Here is a 6665-nt window from a genome sequence, read left to right on the forward strand (position 1 = left end):
GCCAAACACTGCTCCCCGCAGCCTAACCCTGCCCTTACCCTCCTCAGGAGGTCCCTAATCCTAACCCCCCATCCCCAGACTAACGCTAGTATACTTACCTTTAGGATGCCGGCGTTCGGGATGCTGACGTCGGTATCTTGATCTCTTTGGGATCGCGATGTGGGCTTACTGACAGGCATTATGATTTTGGCATCAGTATACCAATGTTTCTAGTATATACCTCCGATCAACAACTTCCCCGGTGCTTTGACCAAAGGACAACAATCCACTAGATCTACTTACAGACTGCGGGAGAATGGTGAAGAGGCGCCATAATGATCTAGCCAGGAATAACTATTTCCTGTATGTACTGTATAAAAAGTGAGATCATAATAAGTATAGAGTAGAAGGGAGATTATTTATGACCCCAGGATTTCCATTGGTGCAATTCTACTGGTCACTGCATGCAGGTTGTGGCCTAGGATCTGCTATTAGTATTATACTTAGAGCCATGTGGACATCCATGTGCTGCACTGCCTTGGTTGCTATGGTTGCCGTCATGGACGCAGCTATGACAGTTCACATCGCCTGACTACCCTTGACTCTTTAGTAGCATGGTGTTGGTCAGTTGACGCGGTCCACCAATACTCTGCTAACAGGGTATAAAGCCAGTCTCCGGATGGAAGGAAGTTGCCTGTGCAACGTTGTCGCTACCTTGTGCATTGCTGATACCCCGTTCCAGGTTCCTTACGCGTTCTCGAGAATCAAGTGCCGACTCCTTGTGCAACAGTGCATCCTAACATCTTGCCCGTGTGCGATACAAGTGCCAACTCCTTGTGCAGCAGTGCATCCTACCATCTTGCCTGTGTTCGATACAAGTGTCAACTCCTTGTGCAGCAGTGCATCCTACCATCTTGCCTGTGTGCGATACAAGTGCACCTCTTTGTGCAACAGTGCGTCTGAACTTCTCGCCTGTGAGCGTTATACTACTACCTGCTGACGCAACTGTGTCATATACCATTCCTCTAGTGTAAAGCTGATAGTGCTACACCTTGGCCCAACAGTGCCTCAAGCACTTGCTTCCTCACCCATATGAGTACCAGTTCTCAGTACTTCTACAAGAAGTACATCTCCAGGGTCACTGGTTATTTAACTCTATTTCCACAGTATCAGACACCTGTCCAAAGGGCTGTGACCTGCCAGCTGGGTGCAGCTTAAACCCATATACCACTTGGTGGGGTCACTGGTGAACACCTCCCAGTTGGATAGACTCCGCGCCTTTGGACAGGTCTCGTCAACTTTTCATACTTGTGGATGAGGAGAACATATATCCAGGCCCCACGCCTGCGGCTCCTCCCCCATCCAGGACCTCAGCTTCCATCCCCTGGACAGCTGCTGTCTATTCAAGCAACCCTAGCCATGCTCCTTCCTCCTCCCATGGTGGTAGCACCTCCTACTCCTCCAATCTAAGTTCCGATTCCTGGCGGTGCTAGTTCACATCTTTGGCTGGCATCACCGGAACATTTTGATGGAAACCCTCGAAGTTGTCGAGGATTTATCAACCAGTGTGAAATCCAGTGTGAGTGCTTACCGCAGAACTTTCCCATGCCTAGATCGAAAGTCGCATATATTATCTCTTTGTTGGCAGGAACAGCTCTGGACTGGGTCTCTCCACTGTGGGATCGAGCAGATCTGCTGGTTTCCAACTATGAGACTTTTATTTCTTCCTTCAAACGAATCTTTGATGAGCCTGGTCGCACGGCTTCTGCCTCCTCTGACTTACTACGAGTTTGTCAAGGAACCCGGACTGTTGGGCAATATGTGGTACAGTTCCAGACTATATCTTCTGAGTTAAAGTGGAATGAGGAAGTTCTGAAGGCAGCTTTCCTTCATGGGCTCTCCGAGAAGATGAAAGATGAACTGGCCTCTCGTGATCTCCCAGCATCATTTGCTGAAGAAGTCTTACTTTGTATTAAAATTGATCTTTGTCATCGGGAGTGTACAGGTAGTAGAGGTCGATGGGATCACTTCCAAAATCAGCCATCTCAAGCAGTTGGTTCTTTGTCCTCCACCTCCAGTAGTGAAGAACCAGTGCAGATTAATAGATCTTGGATCCTCTTGTCTTTGCACCCATTCAAGTCCTTTCTTCCCCGGGGAAAAAGAGTGTGAACCAAGAGTTGGAGACATTCATGAGTCTTTTGTGTCGTCCTCTCAAGACAATTGGATTAACCTGTTACCCTGGGCGGAGTTTGCTCACAACTTCAGGTACCATTCCTGGTCTAATTCCACTCCATTCTTTGCAGTATATGGCATACACCCACGAGGGCCTGATTTCCAGGAATTACCATGTATGGAGGTTCCTGCGGTAACAAATTTAATGGAGTCTTTTTCAACTTTATGGAAGGAGATTTGTTGCTCTTTAAAAAGAACTTCTATTAACTACAAAAAATTTCGGACCGGAGACTTCTTGCTGTTCCCTTTTTGAAGGTTGGAGACATACCCTTTCGTCAAAGAACATTCGTTTCAAAGTTCAGAGTATGAAATTTGCTCCTCGCTTCATCGGACCATACTGCATCCTGAAGGTCTTCAACCCTGTGGTGTACAAATTACCTTTCATGTCTCATTATTACGCCAACTGTTTCTCAATAGATTCCAACGTTCTCTCCCCAAGACTCCTCAAGTTCAAACGCTTCGGGGAGTTGAATTTGAGGTGAGGAAAATCCTCAACTCCCGTCATCAACTTGGTTCTCTGCAATACCTTATCAATTGGAAGGGGTACGGTCCTGAAGAAAGTACTTGGATCAAAGCATCTGACGTTTATGCTCCTCTTTTGGTTCGAGCTTTCCACAGAAGATTTCCTGAGAAGCCTTGTGTGAGTCCGGTCCACCCTATCAGGTTGCGGCCTAGGATCGGCTGTTACTCACCGCAGAGCCGGCTTCCCCTGATCCCTCGGGTGGTCAGACGTCAGGCAATCGTGGGTGTTTGCCATATACCGCAAATAATGGAGTGGAATTAGACGCTGTCCACCAATAACCTGCTACCTCAGGGTATAAAGCCAGTCTCCAGATGGAAGGAAAGTTTCCTGTGCAACGTTGTCGTTACCTTGTGTATTTCTGATACCCCATTCCAGGTTCCCTATGTGATCTCCTCAAGAATCAAGTGCCGACTCCTTGTGCAACAGTGTGTCCTACCACCTTGCCTGTGTGCAATACAAGTGCCACCTCTTTGTGCAACAGTGCGACTGAACTTCTCGCCTGTGAGCATTATACTATCACCTGCTGATGCAACTGCGTCACATACCTTTCCTCCAGTGTAAAGCTGATAGTGCCACACCTTGGCCCAACAGTGCCTCAAGCACTTGCTTCATTACCCATACGAGTACCAGTTCTCAGTACGTCTTGTAGAAGTATATCTCCAGGGCCACTGGTTATTTATCTCTATTTCCACAGTATCAGACACCTGTCCAAAGGGCCATGACCTGCCAGCTGGGTGCAGCTTAAACCCATATCCCGCTTGGAGGGGTCACTGGTGAACACCTCCCAGTTGGATAGACTCCGCACCTTTGGACAGGTCTCGTCAACGTTTGATACTTGTGGATGAGGAGATCATATATCCAGGCCCCACGCCTATGGCTCCTCTCTCATCCAGGGACCTCAGCTTCCATCCCCTCAGTAGGGGATTCCTCTAAGCCACACGTGACACCGCGCTGATACTGTTTTATGTTAAAAGCAATGTGTAAATAAATCGATAAGTAAGTGCTGTATATAAGAAATAGCTGCTGATGGTCTAAAATGAACCAGCCGTGCACCAGGGAAACTCAGCCACCCATCCAACTAGTTGGTTGGAATGAATATCCGGTAATGTATGGGAACAAATGACAACATCAGAAAACATGAAAAAGATCGTTCAGGTTAAATCTGATCTAAACAACTTGTCTGCACAGCAGATTTTGTATGTTTTCCAGTGTTTGGGAGCAAATGGCTGATTGTCACTTACTCCCATGCAATACCGGATTTTCATTCTAACCAAATAGTTTGATGGTTGCAGGACAGTTGATCTGGTGTACGGCTGCTTTAGACAAGTACTACAAATGAAGCACATGCCGATATGTGGATGTAGTTATCAGACTGGCGGCATGCCGTCCGACACGGGACATCAAAATACTGTCGCCTACTGTATCTTAATCCCGATGCTGGATTCCAGAAAGACGGCAGCCCAAACCAGGTAAGTCTGGGGCACCTTTCGCGTTACCCATCGGGGGGGACAGTTAGGTTTAGGCAGGGGTTAGGTTTTAGGGGAGTTATGGTTAGGCACCACTGGGGAGGTTAGGTTTAGGCACTAAGGGGGGAGGGTTAGGTTTTTGGGGGGTTAGGGTTAGGCACCCCTAGAGGGGAGGGTTATGGTTAGGCACCACTGGGACGGTTAGGATTAGGCACTAAGGGGGGGAGAGTTAGGTTTTTGGGGGGTTAGGGTTAGGCACCCCTAGAGGGGAGGGTTATGGTTAGGCACCACTGGGACGGTTAGGATTAGGCACTAAGGGGGGGAGAGTTAGGTTTTGGGGAGGTCAGTGTTAGTCACCCCTAGGGGGGGAGAGTTAGGCACCACTGGGAGGGAGGGTTAGATTTAGGCACAAATGGGAAGGTTAGGGTGCGGGATGGGGAGGGTTAGGGGGAGAAAGGGGGAGGGTAAGTATACTTACCCGACCCCTGATGGGATACCAACCATTGGGATGCCGCTGACGGTATATTGACAGGAGGCACCGACAGCCAGCATTACATACGGATTCCCCGATATGTTGTTGGCACTGTCAGTGCTATGGTGGCCCCTGAGGAAAACTGGATTACAGTTGAAACGATCGTCGGGCCACTGATAGCTGATCTGCTGTGTCTTTGTCTTGCCCTGTGATTAAACCTGTGGATTCATCTAAACGTGAGTGCTGGTCTTTTTTTGTTTACTCTGCAGGCTACTAGCTTGCTTAGTGACAGCGTGTTCATATTTGCAACTTGTTTTGGACCAAGCACCCCCCAGCCAACAGTGATTTTTGAGTGCCATCTCCTTTACTTCTTATATATATAAAAATCCTGCTCTAATCTACAGTCTACATTGCTGATTTAATAGGTGGGGTAGTTGGTGGTTAGGACGCGTTTCGGGGTGTGGTGGTGTTCGGGGATATGTGAGTGTGGTTGGGTGGGGGGGAGGGGGGCATGGGGATGGTGCTGCAACGTAAAGTAGGTGTACCTGATCCTACTTATGGATTAGTGTGAGATTGGATGGCGGTTACGTGTGCTCCTGGGTTGAGTGTGTTGGTCAGGGAGGGAAATTGGGAGGAGGGGGTGGTGAGTGTGTCCTGGGATAGGTGAGATAGGTGTGTGGTGGGGGATAAATAACACAGCAGGTTAGGTGGGTGAATATAAAGATGTTGAATTTATTTGCTTCTGATGGAGGGCACAGTGCTCCTTGCAAGTAGTTTTGTGTGGCAGGGGCACAACAGAGTAAACACTGCGCACTGGGGCTCCAACTGTGAGGCGGGACGTGCTGCTGAATGAGGGGGTGTCTAGCCCTCCTTAGTGATAATAGACAAAAACAGTGTACTTGGCGCACAATCCCTATATAAGGAATAAATGAATGTCCGATGTAGTATGGGATCAATAGTGGGTTAGGTTTATTAGCAATGTCGCATACATGGATAAATTGGAAAGATGGCTCTGCTGTTCCTCCCTCTGCTGCCCAATGGGTAAGTGAGGGGTGTGTTGTGGAATCAAGTCTGTCTTTGTAGACAATGCGGCATCCCGCTGTTGTCTGTGGTAATGGAGTCACTGTATAGCTGGATGTTTTGGTGCCTGGGTGGTCTTCGGATCAGGTAGGAGACCACTGGGGCTGTGGGGCTCGGTGTCTGGACTGAATAGTCTGGCTGTGCCTGGACATGAGTGGGAACTCCGGGATCCTAGCATGCAGCCGGACACTGCTGTGTCTGGGGAGGGGAAAGCTAGTCTGCGACCTCCGCTGGTCTCAACCTGGATGATCCCTCCACTACAGATGCCTCACCTTGCACATGCCGCTTGTCGTGGCTGGATCCCTCCTTGACCTGTCCACTCATCTGCGCGTCCTGGTTGGCGTTCCTGGGCTGTATGGCTTCTCGGCTCTGTCTTCGTCGTAGTGCTACATCCGCATCAGGTGATGAGGGCCGTGTCACATGACTGGTGTCTGTCTCTGTGCAGGCTTGGTATTGTGTGGCACTGCAGTGTGCGGACTATGGGCCTGATTCAGAGCCGCTCGTAAGCGGCCGCTTGCTCGTTCCGAGCGATGTTTGCACAACTGCGCATGCGTACGGATCGTAATAGGCATGTGCGAACCAGTCAGTGCGGCCGAAAATCGTTTGTTCGCTAAATAGCGAATGCCTGCTATTTTGAGTGACAGGAGGAGGCGTATGTGGGTGGTAACGGGGGAAGGTGCTTGAAAACGGGGAGTGGAGATCAGAACGCAGGCGTGCTTAAAGGTCAAAACGGGTGTTTTAAGGGTGTGCATAATTAATACAGCAGCGTCATTGACCACGTCACTGGGTTATTTTATAGTCAGAACTGCTCGCAAGATTGCGGTAGGAAAAACCAACCACAAGAATAGCGAGCAGTTCATACGCTGGTCGATGTACTCTATTAATCTAATAAATAGCGGACATGACGTAGGAT

This window comes from Taudactylus pleione, unplaced genomic scaffold (genome assembly GCF_031769625.1).
Source record: "Taudactylus pleione unplaced genomic scaffold, aTauple2 ptg000267l, whole genome shotgun sequence".
Classification (NCBI taxonomy): Eukaryota; Metazoa; Chordata; class Amphibia; order Anura; family Myobatrachidae; genus Taudactylus; species Taudactylus pleione.